Here is a 19,402-nt window from a genome sequence, read left to right as displayed (position 1 = left end):
ATTACAAAACTATAAAGATGTTGTGACAAAAAAATTCTTTGACATAGTTGGATGCTGGTTTCTGTAGCTACCCAGCTCCTGGGCAACCTGTAGAGGGGTGTTCATCAGTGAGCTCTGGGTCCTGCCACCCCTCAGTTTCTCATTGGGGCATCAGCGATAGAAGCAGTGGCTCACAACCATCCATATTCTTTTGAGCTAATTACATTTATTTGCTTTTCGGTTCAAACTTCCATTCAGAACTGACAATGAAAATGGTTTTTTTGATAACCCGAATACATCAGAAGACCTCTCATTCATTAGAACATTTTAACAGCAATTCTATCATATTGGTAGGAACTAACTCTTGTTATAAGCTACTGTTAGCATTTTATTTTAGTTTTGTTTGGGCTTTTGGCAGCAAGTGACAGAATCTTTTGGGTCCCACATAGAATTAGTGGGGGAACTGGTCTCTAGTTTGCCTCTCCCCAGGGAAGGGAATTCTCAGCTGGCAACTTCGGTATTTGGCCTTCAGGGAAGGAGAACTCCCACCGGGCTGCCTGCAGTCCAGAAGAAAACCGTGAGCACAAGCGTTTCCGCAAAAGTCCCTTTTGCTCTTGCAGCAGGCCTAGACAGGCTGGATGCTGGAATACTGAATTTACACAAAAGCGCACAAAGGATGAGAGGAGCAAAGTGATTCACCCGAACTCCTTATCTCCTGGGGAAGAGAAGCTGACCTGAAGCCCAAGGCTCCAGACTTGTAGTCAGAATTCTGTGTCATCTGCCCAGCATGGCAGATTGGAAGAAAAACAGAAGAGTAGTGTTACAGACCTCTCCGCCTCCCTGGTCCGGCCCAGTTTCACGCAAGTTAACTGACATCACAGAACCTCTTGAAAACTTCTTAAATCAATCACAAATTGTTTTTTGAGTTCCTATGACGTGTCTATCTACCGTGGACTGAATGCAGTACATACATTGCAAAAACCCACTGGTGGGTGAGCAGGCTTCCCCAGGCATGACCCTGGTGACCTTGGTGACCCTGGGCATCTTGCTGTCTAAAGCAGGGAGCCCCACCCCTTAACGTCCCATTATGGCTTCATGAGAACATCCAGAGCTAACAAGTTTTATGTTATTTTGGAAGGAGATTTAAACTCAACGTAAATGTCATGCTTTATTTGTCTTGAGCCCAGCAAAATATACACAGACTAGAAGGTACTTGTGAGGTATTTGGGTTTTCAGAGTTTAGGCAATAAATTTTTGAACTCTGTTTAGGTGGAGTCTAAACTAGTGCCCAAATGATATTTAGTGGCCTAGCATTTCTCCGCAGACCGAGGTAGCAGTTGGCCATTTCCCAGTCTTTACTAGACCTGCACAGCCTCTCCTGAAGGAAACGACTGTGGTGGTACCCTGACCGTAGCTTGAGTCGTGACAGGAAGTATGAGTGGGGCTGGAGACTTTTGTTCTCCCAGGAGGCTGGGAAGTAGCAGAATGAGTTAGTGGTGAGAACTAAGTCAAAGATAGAACACTGCAGGCCCTGTGATCATGAGAGGTCCAGCAAAGGAAACTGTCAGGCCAGCACGTGGCCTTCCTTCCTGCGGGGCCAGCATCACAGGGACAGGAAGAGACACGGCCACCAGGAAACACCGTGAGGGATGGAGTGAGGCCCCCAGACCGCCAAGGGTCAAGCAGAGCGGTTTTCCTTAGGACAGCTTCCTCTTATTTGAAGGACTTCAGTCAGATGCCTCTTTGCCTCTAAAGGGTTTAGTTTAAACTTCAACATTTAGGTCAAGTTTTGGCATCCAATGCAGAGAAGGCTGGTGCTGCCAAGAGCAAAGCACCACCCCCTAAACCTGTTAGTCTTTCCCAGATGAATGAAAACAAGACTGTTTCCAGATTAGAAATCATCTGTTAAACTTTGTTCTTCAATCCCCTTCAGTTCTTCATAGCCCCTTTTATTTTTCCTCCAAGTAGACAATCAGTGTTAATGAAATGTGATTGCAGATTTCACGGCTGAGTCAGGAAATTCAGAGTTAGGGTTTGCACGTTCATGGTCAGTCAGCCCCATCGCATGCGCATCTTTAGGCATCAAAGTTTTAGTGGGAATGTGAGCAGCCTCCTGGGCTCAAGACAGTTGTGAAGGTTAGTTACTCTGAGGACAAAGGCCTTGGTTCACAGTCACTTGATCCTGAGCGATGGGCTTAAAAACAAAGCATAAAGCGCCCTGAATGAGAATTTTAGTGGCGACTCAAGTTAACTAAAAGTGAAGAATTCAGCTCCAATCTCTGAGGGGGGTGGACTTGGTTTCACATTAAGTGGCTCAGTCTATGGTGGTTCGTCTGGGCCAACGTGACTTTGCAGACATCCTCCTGTGGGTGCAGACTTGAGCCAGGAGTGACAAACGGACTTGAGTTCAACTCCTTCAGACTTTTGGCAGACAACATTTCCACCTCATGGTGTTTTGTGTTTGTTTGAGTGTCTTTTTCTTGCCGAAGATTTGTTTTTGCACAAGTTGCAAAGAACAGTGCCATGCTATAGGTTTGTAAAACTTGTGTAAACTTGTAACCTGACTGCAGACATGGAGGGGCGAATAAGCCCAGTTGGTGATGCTCAAACTTATAAAGGTTTATCTTTCTTCCCCCAGCTTTATTGAGATGTAACTGACATATAACATTGTGTAAGTTGAAGGTACACGATGAGATGATTTGATACACATATATATTGTGAAATGATTACCACAATAGGGTTAGTTAACATAGCCATCACCTCACATAATTACAGTTTGTGTGTATATATGTGTGGGAAGAACATTTAAGATTTATTCTCATGGCAATTTTCAAGTAGATGACACAGTATTGTTACATATAGTTACCATGCTGAATATGGTCCCCAGAACTTATTCATCTTATAACTGGTTGATAGTACCCTTTTACCAACACCTCCCTATGTCTCCCGACCCCCGCCCTCCACCAGCCCCTGGCAATCACTATTCTACACAGTTTTTATGAGTTTGCCTTTTTTTAGTTTCCATATATAAGTGAGATCATGTAGTATTTGTCTTTCTCCATCTGACTCATGTCGTTTAACTTAATGCCCTCGAGGTCCATCCATGTTGTCATAAATGGCAGGATTTCCTTCTTTCTCATAGCTGAATAATATTCCATTGTGTGTGTGTGTGTGTGTGTGTATACATCACATTTTTTAATCCATTTAGCTGTTGATGGACACAGGTTGTTTCTATGTCTTGACTATTGTGAATAACACTGCAATGAATACAGGAGTGCTGATACCTCTTTAAGATACCGGTTTCAGGGCCAGCCCTGTGGCTTAGCGATTAAGTGCGCGTGCTCCGCTGCTGGCGGCCCTGGTTCGGATCCCGGGCACGCACCGACACACCGCTTCTCCGGCCATGCTGAGGCCACGTCCCACATACAGCGACTAGAAGGATGTGCAACTATGACATACAACTGTCTACTGATCTACTGGGGTTTTGGGGAAGGGGGAAAAAAAAAAGGAGGAGGATTGGCAATAGATGTTAGCTCAGAGCTGATCTTCCTCAGCAAAAAGAGGAGGATTAGCACAGATGTTAGCTCAGGGCTGATCTTCCTCACAAAAAAAAAAAAAAAAACACAAAGATACCAGTTGCATTTTCTATACCCAGAAGTAGGATTGCTGGATCATATGGGCGTTTTATTTTTAACTATAGAGGGAACCTCCATACTGTTTTCCACAGTGGCTGTACCAATTTACTTACCCACAAACAGTGCATAAGCATTCCCTTTTCTCCACATCCTCGCCAGCATTTATCTCTTGTCTTTTTGAGGACAGCCATTCTAACAAATGTGAGGTGATATCTCATTGTGGTTTTGATTCGTGTTTCCCTAACAATTAATGATATTGAGCACCTTTTCATTTACCTGTATGTGTAATTTTGGAAAAATATCTATTTAGGTGCTCTGACCATTTTTAAATTGGATGATTTTTTTGCTATTAAATTATATGAGTTTCTTATATTTTTTGGATATTAACCCCTTACCTGATATGTTGTTTTCAAATATTTTCTCCCATTTTGTAGGTTGCCTCTTCCTTTTGTTGATTATTTCTTTTGCTGTGCAGACAGCTTTTTAGTTTGATGTAGTCCCACTTGTTCATTTATTTTTTTGCTGGTGCTTTTGGTGTCATATCCAGAAAGTCATTGCCAAGACCAATGTCAAGGAGCTTTTTCCCCATGTTTTCTTCTAGGACTTTTACAGTTTCAAGTCTTACATTTAAATCTTTAATCTATTCTGAGTTAATTTTTGTGAGTGGTGTTAGATAGGGGTCCAATTTCATTCTTTTGCATCTGAATATTCAGTTTTCCTAACACCACTTATGGAAAAGACTATCTTTTCCTCACTGTGTATTCTTAGGTCCCTTGTCAAATATCAGTTGGCTATATACACATGGATTTATTTCTGGGCTCTCGATTCTGTTCTGTTGGTCTGTGTCTGTTTTTATGCCAATACCATACTGTTTTGAGTACTATAGCTTTGTAGTATAGTTTAAAATAAGGAAGTTTGATGCCTTCAACTTTGTTCTTTCTCAAGATTGCTTTGGCTATTCGGAGTCTTTTATGGTTCCATATGAATTTCAGCATTGTTTTTTCTATTTCTGTGAAAAATGCTGTTGGAGTTTTGTTAGGGATTGCACTGAATCTGTAGATGGTTTTGGGTAGTATGGACATTTTAGCAATATCCTTCTGATCCATGAACAGGGGATATCTTTCCATTTGTGTCCTCTCTGATTTCTTTCATCAGTGTCTTATAATTTTTAGTGTAGAGATCTTTCCCCTCCTTGGTTAAACTTATTCCTAAGTATTTTGTTGTTTTTTGATTACATTCCATCCAGCAGCACTCCATAATCAAGCACATTAATATTTCTGGGGCAAAACATGAATGTTCATACTAAGTGGAGTAAGTGTTGACTATAAACATCTACAGCTCAGGTAAGGTCAGTTTTGCCCCAAATGTATCATGAAAAAACTGGTATTCTTCAAATTTTCCATCCTGGAATTGGAAATAAGGGATTTGTGGACCTGTACTCCTGTTATCCCCGTTTACAGATGAGAAATTGGATCCACAGAGATCAAGTGACTTGAATGACAGAAGCTTGCTCTGACGGCAGAGCCAGTGTCCTTCACGAACTCTCCCCACTGTCAGCACCTCAGTGACTGGAACGAGGTTGCCCAGAATGTTCCTTTGGATCTCTCCTATATTGCTCTGTCTCACTCCCATATACTACTCCATATGGTCTCCGCATCCCTTCTTCTATCAGTTACCGAAAATTACTTATTCATTATGCCCAAGCAAAATGCCATACTTTTTCTTTAAAAAAAATTAGGGCCTGGGCTTTGCTACCATGTCCTCAGCTCTGAGGAGCTCACTTCTAGGTTTGATGCTATTTTCTATGAGACTAAAAGTCTGATCTTTAGACATGAGGCAGTGTTAAAAGCAATATACTTTAATAGTAACAAAAACATCAGCCAAAAACGTGGCATCGAAAATATCTTTCAAATTTTCTGATTGGAAGAATCTTCATCTATGTTTATTTTTTTTCTCCACCAAACTTTAAATGTGGTTAGCTTTTTTTTTTCACTTTTATACTCTTGATAAAGTGATGTGTTTTGCTTTGGCCTTGTTTCTCTTTTTTTTTGAAAAGCAGTTTCTGGCATGTACAAAAGTCTTGTTTGAAAGATGGTCACACGGGAAGGTTTTCTTTGATGACTAGTGTGTGTTATGATTCATGAGCTCATAAGGGCCCAACCATGGTGGTTAAAACAGAACTCTTTACAGTCATGTTAAAATTGCACTGAGGTCACAGGAGGCCCTGCTCACAGGATAGATTGAGCTGCAAGGCAAAGCACACAGGTTGCTTGAAATCCTGGGAGCTGCTGTTCTGGGTCTGCAAAGGCGTTTTGATCTCTTTCTCCACTTTGGGGACAATTTGATTCTGTACTGAGTGCTTAATATCACATACCTGTGTTAAAAATGTCGCTTCTCTCCACCGCCAAGAAAAGAACTCTTAGGGAATTCGGAGAGATGACTTTGTAGAGTTCTAGTTAAGATCTCATCACAGAACTTATACCAGTTAAGTTACCATCTGAATTGCTTTCCTGTGAAAAACAAGGGCTGCCAGAGCCAGTGCAGGGATGCACAGCTATTTAAAGACAGTAGCACCTCTTAACTTGTGCCGTTTCTTTAATTTTCTTTATTTATTTTTTCCCCCAAAGCCCCAGTAGATAGTTGTATGTCATAGCCGCACATCCTTCTAGTTGCTGTATGTGGGACGCGGCCTCAGCATGGCTGGAGAAGCGGTGCGTCAGTGTGCGCCCAGGATCGAACCTGGGCCGCCAGCAGCAGAGCGCATGCACTTAACCGCTAAGCCACAGGGCTGGCCCTGCACAGCTATTTAGACAGGTGCATAACTGGTTCCCTAGAGGAGAATTGGGCAGCTATGAGTATTTTAAGGGTCATCTTTTAAGGATGTTGCAAAACTGTAATCCTGCTCATTTATGGTCCCTGAAAATCTTTCCTGAAATCCCCAACAGTCCAGGGAGGTATCACTATGTCCAGAATTGAACACTGACACCTTGCGCACTTCCCCCTCTCTTTGGAGATACCGATTGTATACAATGCCAGTGGCTGGCACAGCAGGCAGTAATAAATGTTAGCTCTCCCCCAATTCACCCAACTCCCCTCACGCTGTTACATAAGACAGCATTTTCAGTGGATATTTGCTCTTGGGACTATTATTTGACTAACTTATATGCATAGAAGTTGCCATGGAAAATGTGGCAATAATCCAGCAGTTTGGCAACTGTGTTGGAAAAGAAAAATTCGTACAACTTTTTACAATGCAGATAGAGGAAACCTTTTTAAAAAGAAAATTCAGTTTTTATTCCAATGTTTTCTAAGAAATACCATATCTTAATGTTCAAGCAAATACCCACCCCATCAGATGTGTGTGGCTACCAGTATTAAGGAGATATTGATGGAAAAGTTTGCCTCTTTAACTCAGAGGCCACCTTCTTTGCCACACATCTTTATGAAAGAGATGTTTCTGTTTTTTAGCATCATATACATGGCTCAAGGTAAATAATTCTTACTTTAAAACAGAGTTTGGGCCGGCCCCGTGGCTTGGCAGTTAGGTGCGCGCGCACTCTGCTGCTGGCGGCCCGGGTTTGGATCCCGGGTGCGCACCGACGCACTGCTTCTCCGGCCATGCTGAGGCCGCGTCCCACATACAGGAACTAGAAGGATGTGCAGCTATGACATACAACTATCTACTGCGGCTTTGGGGGAAAAAATAAAAAAATTTAAAAAAAAAAACCAAAAAACAGAGTTTGCCGAAGCTGCGTTGTAAAAATCCTATTGCACACATATTTGGGAATTTGGGGACTTGGGATGATGATTAGGTATTATTATAAGTTGGTAGATGATTGAGAACTAATCTGAGAAGAGTTAAATATCCATCCATTCATTCATTTATTCTGCAAATGTTTATTACATAGCTACTATGTGTTTTAAGGAACTGAGCTAGATACACACTGGGGATACAGAAATGCCCAGAACAGAGACGGTCCCTGAGCTCATGGAGCTTGGAATGGAATAGGACTTCATGTAAGTAATTGATCACAGCATAGTTGGGTGGATGGTGTGCTAGGGGACTTCAGAACACTCTAGGACCACATGGAAGGGAACATAACTTAGACTTGTAGGGTCAGGGTAGGCTTCTGGAAGAAGTGACATCTAAGCCAAAACCTGAAGAATATGTAGGGATTGGTTAAATGAGGAGTTTGCGTATATGGGAGAAAGCTCGAGGCAGAGGGAAGAAGTGCAGATTCCCAGAGGTGACAGAGAGCATGGAGACTTCAGACAACTTGGAAGCCCTTTGGTATGGCTGGTGGTTGGAGTGTAATAGATGGAGCTTGAAAATCATAAAAGCCCTTGTGAGCCATGTAAGGATTTACGACTTTACTCTGAGGGCAGTGGGGACCTATGAGGGATTTTAAACGGAGGAGTAGCATTGTCAGATATTGATTTTGGGAGGATCACTCAGCTCCGTGTAGAGGATGGATTAGAAGGAGAGTGGACTGTAGGTAGAGACTACTTAGGAAGCTATAGGAGGGGTCCAAGTGAGAGACAGTGATGGCCTGAACAAAGATAGTGACAGTGGGGATGGGAATGGGCCCTAGAGACAGTGAAGGGGATAGAACTGACTAGGCCTGCGTGATCTATTGCATGCTGAATTGAGGTTTTTGTTTGTTTTTCCATTTTGTTGGCAAGGAAAAGAAAGTGTCTTTGACCAACTTAAGCAAAAAAGGGATCTCTTGGAAGGCTATCAGGATAGGTCACAGAATCAAAAAGAAAGCTGAACGAAAAGCTTGGGGATCTAGGAAGCCGAGAGCTTCATCTCTTTACAGTCTTCAAAAGCCCAAGGGTCCATTTTTTTCTAGAGTGTTGCTGTAAAATTTGTTGGTTCTAACCATCTCCCATCTCTCAGATATATTCACTCAGAATTCAATGTCTCAGGAAAGAAAATCTAAACGGACCAGCTTAGATCCAACTCCCCTTCCCCCGACCACGCGGCCAGGATTGTAACCAGTGACGCGGAAGGGAAAGCAGCAGGACCAACCAAAGCAGTCGCCCCAACGATGGGCAGGGGGTAGGCGGAGAGAGGAGTCGAGTGTGAGGCCCGGGTCCCTGGCTTGGGCAAGTGGGTGAAGGATGGTATCATTCTCTGAGATAGGAGAAGGAGCAGGTTTGAAGTGAGCAGTGGGGAATGGCGTTTAGTATTGAACATACACATGAAGAGGTTTTGCAGGAAAGTGAAAATACAAGTCTAGAACTAAGAAATATCTCGGCTGAGGAGCTAGTCCTCAGTATTCATGTGGTAATAGAATCCATGGGAACTGAGGAGATGTGTAGTAGGAGGAGAAGAGAGGCTTGGACAGAATCCTCAGAATTAAAATGGGCAGATCTAAGAGAAAAATAGAGCTAAAATAAGTTGGACACAGGCTGTAGTTGCCTCCTCTGAGATGGCCTCCAATGATCCCTACCTCCTGGTATTCACACCAGTGTGTAGTCTCCGTCCTCCATTGTACCAGGACTGATCTGTGTAACCGATAGAATGTGCAGAAGTAATGCCAAGTTAGGTTATAAAAGACACTGTGGCTTCTGTTTTGCTCTCTCTCTCCATCTTGGATCACTCACTCTGCCAGTTGCCACGTTGTGAGCACCCTATGCAGCAGCCCATGTGATGAGCACTCAGGCCTTTGGCCAGCCACCATGTGATGAGCTTGGAAGCACATCCTCCAGCCCCAGGCGAGCTTCAGATGACTACAGCCCCAGGTCACACCTTGCTTGTGGAATCACGAGAGTTCTTGAACCATAACCACCTGGCTAAGCTGCTCCCTGATTTCTGACCCACAGAAATTGATTTGGATCCTGTTGATATTTTCCCTCCTACATTATGACATAGCTACTCTGTGTATGTTCCATTATTCAGTTCTCTTTGCATCACATTTTATTTCTGATCTCTCTCCAAATTATTATTAAACCAGTAATGACTTTCAGGGTCACTTGTTCATTTCTAACCATATCTATTTATTTTTCTCTGTGAAATTAATAGTTCTAGATCTGTAACTTCTTGGGATTTTTATTAGTTAAATAGATTTTCTAACATCTAAGGAGTAAGCTATACAAATAAGACTTTCTTTAGGAATAGTGGAGAAAAGAGAGGACCAAGGAAATTGACTTGCTAGAAACAAGGGAGAAAAGTTGTCAAGATGGAAAGATGTCAAGATTGGGCAGAACCTGCTAATGGTACTTGAGCTTTTCTTTCATGTAAAGATGGTCAACATTTAAAGGGCAACTGCATTATTTTCCCCTGGGAGGGTGGAAAGTTAAAGGAAATCTGGAGATTTTAAGTGGTTAAAGAAAACTGTAAAGTGTTGATTATATTCTGATTATATTCAAATAATTTAATGATATTTAAAAATTGGTGGGTATTATTGCTTTGGAGTATTCTCTGAAAGAGCAATTACAGTACCGTTTCTCAAAAAAGGAATGGAGATTGTAGTTCTTTAACTTTTATCTCACTTTTTTTGGAAAAGAGCACAAGCAACCATGCAAATAACAAAATAACCATGAAATATTTGCAACATATCTGACAAAGTTTTAATATTTTTATATATAAAAAGTCTGTACAAATCAAATAGAAAATGAACTAATAGAGAATTGGGTGCACAAATGGACTGTTCAGCAAAGATAAGAAATAATTCTATTATTAGACTTTATCACTGAATAAATAAAAATTAAAGGAAGATACCATTTTTTCCCTATCAAACTAGTAAAAACAATTTTTTAAAAATTCAGTGTTAAGACGGGGTAGATAGCAACCATTCTCATAGACTACAGATGAGAGTTGAAATTGATAAAACTTTTCTGAAAGACTTTTTGGAAATGTGCTTCAGTCATTTTAACAATGTACATAAGTTTTGACTCAAAAATATGACTTCTATGATTTTACTCTAAGTAAATATCTGAAAGTATAATCAAATATTGTTTTTAAAAAGGATTTTAATTGCAACATATTTTGAAATCTGGTTACAAATAACAGAAACTCAACTTGAAAGGCATAAGCAAAAACAGAGAGTTTATTGGCTTGGGGAATCCAAAGGTTTGAAGAACTGAGTTATGGAAAATGTACAGTAGGGCGTAGATGCAGCTTGGTCTCAGGAACAATTGGTATCAGGGTTTGAATGTTGCCAGGTCTTGCGCCATCCCTCTTATCTGCTGCTCTCTGAGTATTCATTTATTTTTAGGACAGACTGGCTTTTCCTCATGGTGGGAAACATCTCCATTGGTCCAAAGGACATTCTTAACAAAGAAGACGCTGACTAAACTCAAATGCTCTGAGTTCTAGTTCAACAGAGTCTATGGAAAGACTCTGAAGGCCCACTCTGGATCAGAAGCTCACCCATGGGATAGTCAATTGAGGTGGTGGTGATTGGGCTATATTGACTCCAGTACCCAATTCAGATGAATTGGTTGTGGCCACAGTGATGAGGACATGAGAAAACGTGCAGTTTCTGTCTTAGCCATGTAGTCTTGGCAAACGGGGAGGGGTATAGTGATTGGGCAGGCAACCCCATAGATACCTACCAGAAAATTTTGGTCTTTTTCCATGTGATAAGCCAAATACTAGATGGAGTATGGTGTCTAAAATATGGAAACTGGGGATGGGGGATGAGAAATATGGAGTGAACATCAGACAGCTACTGGTGACTTCAGATTGATGGCAGAAGACAGGAAGTTGGTAGGTATGTCACTGAACCTATTATAACTTACTTTCTTGTGGTGGACTTTCCTGCATGTGAACGGAAGTGAGGAAATAATATTTATTACATGCTTGCAGTATGCCTAACTCTGGGGGAAGGTACTTATATATCTAAATACCTAAATACATTGTATATATGAATATATACGATATATATTCATATATCGTATATATTGTATATATGAGATAATAAAATCTTATGTCTGATTTCATCTCTATAAGATTTAGGAGGCCCATTTTACATATAAGGACATGGAAGTCTGAGACAGGTTAAGTAACTTACCCAAAGTTGTAGAACTAGCAAGTAGCCAAGCCAATTTTTATTTTTAAAGTTTTTTTAATTAATTTATTTTTTGGTGAGGAAGATTGGCCCTGAGCTAACATCTGTTGCCAATCTTCCCCTTTTTGCTTGAGGAAGACTGTCCCTCAGCAGACATCTGTGCCAATATTCCTCTATTTTGTATGTGGGTCACCTCCACAGCATGGCTTGATGAGAGGTGTGTAGGTTTGCGCCCAGGATCAGAACCCACGAGCCCCGGGCTGCTGAAGCTGAATGCACAAACTCAACTGCTATGCTGCTGGGCCAGCCCCCACAAACCATTTTTTTTTTTTTTTTTTTTTTTTGTGAGGAGATCAGCCCTGTGCTAACATCTGCCAATCCTCCTCTTTTTTTGCTGAGGAAGACTGGCCCTGGGCTAACATCCGTGCCCATCTTCCTCCACTTTACATGGGACGCCGCCACAGCACGGCTTGCCAAGCAATGTGTTGGTGCGCACCCGGAATCCGAACCAGCGCACCCCGGGCCGCTGCACAGGAGCACGTGCGCTTAACCGCTTGTGCCACCTGGCCGGCCCCCACGAACAGGTTTTTAAATCCTGATTCCTATGTACTGGCCCCTTATATCACCTAATCTTTCTCCAAATTTTCACCCCAAGATGTCTTAAGGATACGGCATATCTTCCACTTATCCAGCATTTCATATACCATTCTTTTTGCATTTTACAAAGCTTGAACTTATGTAGTTTGATTTTCTCTAAAATCAATTTTATACCATTATTTCTGCATATTTATAGAATCTGTCAAAATAATTTGAAACTAAATCTATCCCAAACAATGTAAATCCTTTACCTAATATCCTCCCAGTTGCTCTTAGGGAGCTGGCTCTTTTATAGGGAGGAAATCTTCTTCTTCTCCAATATGCTGGTCTCCACCCACCCATTCATTTTAGAGTTATGGTAATTCACCGAGCAGTAGCTATCCTACCATTGAGTCCATACCATCCTTTCATTGAACATGTGTTGATTGAGCGTGTGCTAGGACTGTGGGCCTGATGAGCCTATTAAAGGGTCCAGGAACCACTCATTCCTGCTCCAGATATCACACCAAATAGCTCCTACCCAAACTCCCACCCACCAATTTAGTGCTGAGACACTGAGAGCTGTGCTTTTTAGTAAAGCTTTACAACAAATTTCTTCTGAAGTCATCTGTTGATGAGCATATCAGGGAAGACAGAATCGAGAGCTTTGTAAAATTCAAGCTCTGTTACATTTATTTCATCTCTCTGATCTACCAGGCCTGTCACTCTGTTTTAGAAGGAAATTAGATGGTTCTGACAAGGCTGTTCTTCACAAAGCCGTGTTGATTATTACCTAGTGTTCTGCGATCATATGGGTGTTTGCAAATTGATTTTTTGATGATTTGTTCTAGTATTTTTCAGGTATGAAAACTAAACTGACTACTCTGTGATTTTCAGGGCTGTCCCTTTCTCAGTTTCAAATATAGATCGTCTCTCTACTTTTGTACTGTTTAGTGGCCTCACTGATTTCTGATGAATTTTCAAGATTGCTTTTGAAAAACCTCATTAGCCTTGCTTAGAAGTTACGTAAGGGGAAACAGTTAAAGGAAATGAGACAAACATTCACAGTCAATTTTTTAAAAAGAAAACATAGTAACAAAGAACTGAAATCTGGAGTTTTTTACAAATTGGCAAACTCCTCAAAGATTTGCTAGGCCACCATCCACAGCTCTCAGGTGCCCTTAAAACTTAGAATTTATGAGGTTACCATGTCAGGGGCATAACAAAAAGTAATGCTGAGTGAAATAAAGATGTTTACAACAAATTGATTCAAATATTTCTTCCCCTTGGCAAGCTTGCTTTGTAAAAGACCTACATAGATTACGGAATAATATACACTTTTGAGATATAAAGAGATTTATTTAGCCCTCCAGAGAATAATCACTGATGGAGATCAGTGTATCTGCTTTTTCCTGCCATTAAGATAAGTTCAATATCATGTTAGAAGCACAAGTGAAATCTCTTTCTAACTAATTTATTATGAAAATGCGATCAGCAACCAGCTTAGACTATTATTGTATGGAAATGATGTAAAGATGACAACTTTTGAGGTTGTACTAAGCTCGCTTGTAGGAAAACCAGAGAACAGCTGTGAAAATTCCTCCCCCAAAACATCTGGGGGAAGAACGAAGTGAATACACCTCTGTGTGCTCCAGATGGAGAACCTATGGGATTGTCTTCGTTTTCTACTTACTTTCTTGGCACCGTCGTAGGCTCACTGGTATACTTGGTTTTGGAGTCTAAAAGCTCTAGTTCAGTAAAGAGAGCTTTGTGACTCCAAGGCAGACAGATCCATTTTTCAATTGCAGAAGCACTTAATTCCTTCTCACTTTAAGTGTGAAAGACATTTGGGTGATAGCCCAGGCAGGGTATTGCAGACTGAGAGTGAAAAACTCTTGGCCTCTGAGAAGAAACAGTAGGGGAAAAAAAATTCAGTTACCATTTACTAAGAGACCAAGAAAAAAAATATTGCATTTAGAAAAAATTGCTTTTGGCAACTGTGCTTAAGACTCTCAAATTTGGAAGTTAAACATGGGAAAATGTTATAAACGGGTTGCACCATGTTTGTCTATCACTCTCTTTTGGAAGTGGCAATCTGGGCGACTGGAAAGTATGAACACATCTCTATTCTGGTGCGGCTTGCTGAGAACTGCAGGTTACAGAATGAAGCCTGCCTGTTGGGCTGCTGCTTATAAATAGAAGGAATCTGGTTCATGCCATAGAGGGTGAGCTTCCGTTTGAGTTTTTGCATGAGTGTGAAGGCAGCTAGTGTGTATTTGACAGGACAGCTCAGCTGTCTTGGGCTGGCAAGTAGTGACAGAAGGGAGAAAGGGGCCCAGCAAATAGCCATTCTCTGAATGTGCTCCTCGAGGAGCTGGAATGTTTCCTGGAGCAGTAATCCTCATGCTTGGGGTAGGAGGCCGGGGCTGGCTGGGTTGTTGCAGAGCAGGCTGAGGGAGTTCTGGAGTGTCACGGAGCTTCAGAGTTGCCCATAGCTATTTGATGACAACACATTTTCCAAGGTGGCAGGCATTCTCTTTTGCTTCCTTATTTTTTGATGGTGGTAGTCATTTTATGAGATGATGGGCCTATAGAAATTTTGGGAGTATTATGGGATGCTCGTATTCAGGTGGGAAAATAATGTCATTAGAAAAGAGGCAACGGTATATGCTGAGTCGGTCACTGCATTTACAACATTTTATTTAATTCCCACAGTGACACAATTATGTAGGTGGCATCAGTCCAACCGAAATGCATGGAAATAGAGGTTCAGGGAAGCAAAGCAATTGGCCCAAAGTCTATAACCAGTAAGTGGTGTGATCAGTCTACCCAACTTGAACTGGACAGCCCACGATCACTGCTTCACCTTTTCCTCCCATGAGGAAAGAACACCTGTGGGTTGCACTGAGAGCCTGATTATTCTAGGAGACCAATGAGCCTTTGCCATGTAGCTTGGGGTGTGACTTACGTCTTCGCCCTTCTACTGAGGAGCAGTGGGAGCTCAGCCGCCAGCCACTCTCTGGCAAATCTGGTGAGAGGCCACATATTGTAGTTCAGCACCAGGCCTACTTTACAGAGAGGATTGTTAAGCCATTTGTCAACACTCTGTGAGTCTTTCAGTTTTCAAGGTGAGTGAGAAGTCTTTATTCATCCCTCTGGGATTGTTGTCATCCAACCGTCATTAGGGCCCTTACAGTGCAAGAGTTTGTGCTGTTCACCTGGCCATATTTCTCAAACGTCATCTGTTTCTCTCTCTGCTTCCCTAGGCCCTGGTTAAATTTAGATGGATATACTACTGTTTTTCTTATGCTTAATGTTTAAACAAACCAAAAACATCTTGATAGCTTCATGTTTCAGGACCACCATCATAGAGATGTTTTGAAAAGCCAAAGCAATGAATAATATTCAATGATTTCTAGACTTCTATCAGTTTGGTAATAAATCACTCACCAACCTGTTCACAAAAAATGTGTCCTGCAGTATCATAGCTCTGCGGTGTCTTTCAGCGGAGATCTTGTAAGAGCTTCGTTGGCCTGGCTTCTTTGGACACACCCGGGCACTGGATTCCAAAAGTTGCTCCAAGGACAAGATCATGTTCCTGATGAAGCTTTCACCAGAGATTGGCAACAAACGAATGAACAAACAAATGAATAAATCAATGCAGTAAATAAGTTTTTAAAAAACGAATCAACTTAAAGAAACAGTCTTTAGTCTAAGTTTATGTTCTTCACAATTGTGTGTATGTGTATTAAAAATGTCTTTCATGAATTGATGGACATTACAGATGGTTGATGTTCATTTTCAATGACCTATTTTACCTTTTCTGCCTCAGCAAATGGTCAATTCCATACAGATTCCTAAAATTACCAAAAAAATCCTACTGTTCCCTGAAATCCTAAATCTGGGAACCAGTAATGCCAAATATGATCTTTGTCATCCCCATCATCCTATACCTTCATCCCCAAACTCCCATCTTTGGAGAGATTCAAAGAAAGGTAAAGCAGAGGGAATTGGGAAGAAGAAAATAATCCCATTTGCTCTAGAAAAACAAGAAGAGGAGATATATTTACATATTTATATATTTAAATTACATATAATGTAATTATATATTATGTAAGTTACATAAAATATGTATATTTACATGTTTATGTCTATTTGTTTATAGAAGCTCTTTGAATGTAGGTGAGCTGAAGATTTCTCATAGGGTGCGGTAGAGCCTAGGAGTACTTTTGATTGAGACCATTAAGGTCAGAGGCTTTAATTTCTTGGGTGTAGGAGAGGTAGCTTCAGATTCTTTCTCATCTATTTTCCTTTTTTTTTCTTGTCTCCTTCCTTCTCTGCTCAGTACTGAGCTTAGACCAGACAAAAGGGGTCCTTCCCCGGTCCCACATTTTAGAAAGCCCTACTTATCACAAAGAGACATAATGAATGCATTAAAGAACAATGGGCACCTCTGTCACTTGGGATCCAGTATTCAGTGCTGGAACAGTGGAACCCAAAACATCCACTTTCAGGACTAATACCGTTCAGGTCCCAGGGAACTACTTCTCTATCCTTGCCCTTTGGCCTTAAAAAAAAAAGGTGACTCCATCCAAATGTCGTGAAGACTTACGGGCTGTACTGACATCAGGGACTAAGACTGCTTTGGAGTGTGTGAAAAGATTTGAGCAGCAGAAGAGGTTGCTAAGAGAAAAGACAAATCAATTAACTTGGCAGATCAGTCTTCTCTGATAGCGTGACTATGCTAGAGTCTCGTGTGGTCAAACAGCATTCCCCAGGGGCACTGAGCTTTCCAGTTGCTTCCTCCTCTTCGCAGTTCCAGAGGTCTTTACAAGTTAGTGCAGGATTTGCAGCACTAGCACATGGAGTCTCAGGAACATTTTCTAAAACTAAATAATCCAAACAACTACCAAATCTGTATGGATGTGGGTCTAGATATAACGTGAGAGGGATTATTCTTTACATTATTATACAGCTCTAGATAATGCTTTAAAAGATGGTGGAAATCATGATATGACAATTATATATTGAAATTAAAATGTTTTGTAATACTTTTTGTGGTGACAATAATCTATTTTATGCAATTCAAATACTCTGGTTGCACATGATCTATAAAGGAATTTTGTTAACAACTCTAGTTGCTACTGCTTTAGTAGAGTGAATGTTCTCCAAATAGACATTAATAATAAAAAAATTACCTGAGACCTATAATATTTCAAGAAAAGTGTCTATTTTGGCATTACTGTCAATAGACTACAAAATATGTGGAAGTGTTGATTATAACATCATTAGTGTTTTGCTGAAACGAAGGCAAGAAAAGCAAATTTTATGGAATATATTTGTGAGTCAATGAGAGTTATTTTATTCCTTATCAAACGTCACTAGCCCATCAAGAAAACACCTAGATATGCACACTATCGTTCAATCCAGTCATCACTGAGAGCTTGTTGACTTCCACTCATATAAAACCACAGCTTTGGGGCCGGCCCCGTGGCTTAGCGGTTAAGTGCGCGCGCTCTGATGCAGGCGGCCGGGGTTCGGATCCCGGGCGCGCACCAACGCACTGCTTCTCCGGCCATGCTGAGGCTGCGTCCCACATACAGCAACTAGAAGGATGTGCAACTATGACATACAACTATCTACGGGGGCTTTGGGGGAAAAAAAAAAATAAAACCGCAGCTTCAAACAGAGGTGTTCATTCTATCATCGTAAATACATATTTGTCAAGGATGGGATAGAATGTATATTATTTGGCAGTTTCTTAACTTGTTTTGTATCTTATAATTATTTAGATCTATGGCACGTGGGCTTCCATTTGAACTCTTCCCACATTTTGCCTTCTTTCCCCTTATTCCCCCTTCTTTTCCTTTCTCTTCCTTGGATATGGCCTTATTCTCCCTCTTATTCCTCTCTTCTCTCCTCTGTCCTTATAAATCTTACTGCATAATCCCAAGTGCTTAATAAATGTAGTATTTCTTTATTTTTGTGAAATCAAACCAGATCCATCTCTGAGTCTCCATCTCTCCCAGATGGCAAAAAAATCCGATCTTAGTCATTACGGAGGAGGACGTGAGGATGGAATTCTCTTCCTCTTTCTCTAGGGCCGTTTAACAAATCAGGAAGCTTACACAGAAACCAGAAGGCCCTCTCGCTTCAGGACAGCAGAATGACCACTGAAATCTTGTGTCCCAAGCTAGGTGACTCCCTGCAGGCTGGCAGTTCTGCAGCTTCCTTGCAAAGCTGGGACTCAGTCTCAGTCATCGCTGCTGTTGGGAGGATGTCACATGAAAATTCCCTCTGGGGTCCTGCCACCCTCCAAGGTGCTGGGAAAGCTGAATGTGGGTCACACTGTTTGAGGAGTCTGCCAACGCCAACCCCTTTCCAGTCTGGGGGAAATATTTCTGCTTCCTTTAGCAACCTTCAAATTCTCCCTCCTTCCCCATCCCCAAGATGATTCCTTCAGGAATCCTGTGCTTCTGGAAAAACAAGCCCGAGAGTTAAATTGTCTAAAGGCGATTTCTGCTTTTATGGATCACAAACTCCTCTAAAGCAAGGAAGTGAACACAAAGGCCTGGCTATCTGCTTGGAAGAGGGAAAAGAAAAACACAGGAAGGGCAAAACAAATCAATATTTAAAAAACTTATCTCACACATTTGGACTTGGGATATGAGGGGAAGAGGGCATTTTCAGCTTAATTCTGAAGACTTAAGGAGAGTTGGAAAATAAAAGCCGGGGGCACAGCTAACTATGACCCATTTTAGGTTTTAAGGGAAATTTCAGATTTTGGTCTAGGCTAGCCATTTGGCTCACTGGAAGAGGGATGGAGACAGGGACTCACAGTTATATTTCCGGCCAGGAGTGAAGTCACTGCATTAGGCTGGTGTACTCCCGGAGGTGTCTCTCTTTGAAATTAGCGTTTTCTTCAAGCTCTAGCTCTTGTGCCCCTCCAACACCTGCCTGCTGCCCCATATATACTTAACATACAGACAAAATTAAACACGCTTAAAGGTGAGTTCCTTCTTTACTTTATATATTCACTTATTTGTTCAACAAATATTTGTTGAGGGTCTTCTAATTGCCAGGCATTATACTAGGTGCTGGGAGTACACTGGAGCGTAAAATAGACTTGATGTCTCCCTGTGGAACTTATAGCCCAATATGGGAGATAGTCAATGAAGAAAAAAACAAATAAAT

The sequence above is a fragment of the Diceros bicornis genome, chromosome 22 (assembly GCF_020826845.1).
Source record: "Diceros bicornis minor isolate mBicDic1 chromosome 22, mDicBic1.mat.cur, whole genome shotgun sequence".
NCBI lineage: Eukaryota > Metazoa > Chordata > Mammalia > Perissodactyla > Rhinocerotidae > Diceros > Diceros bicornis.
This window is presented reverse-complemented; position numbering follows the sequence as displayed.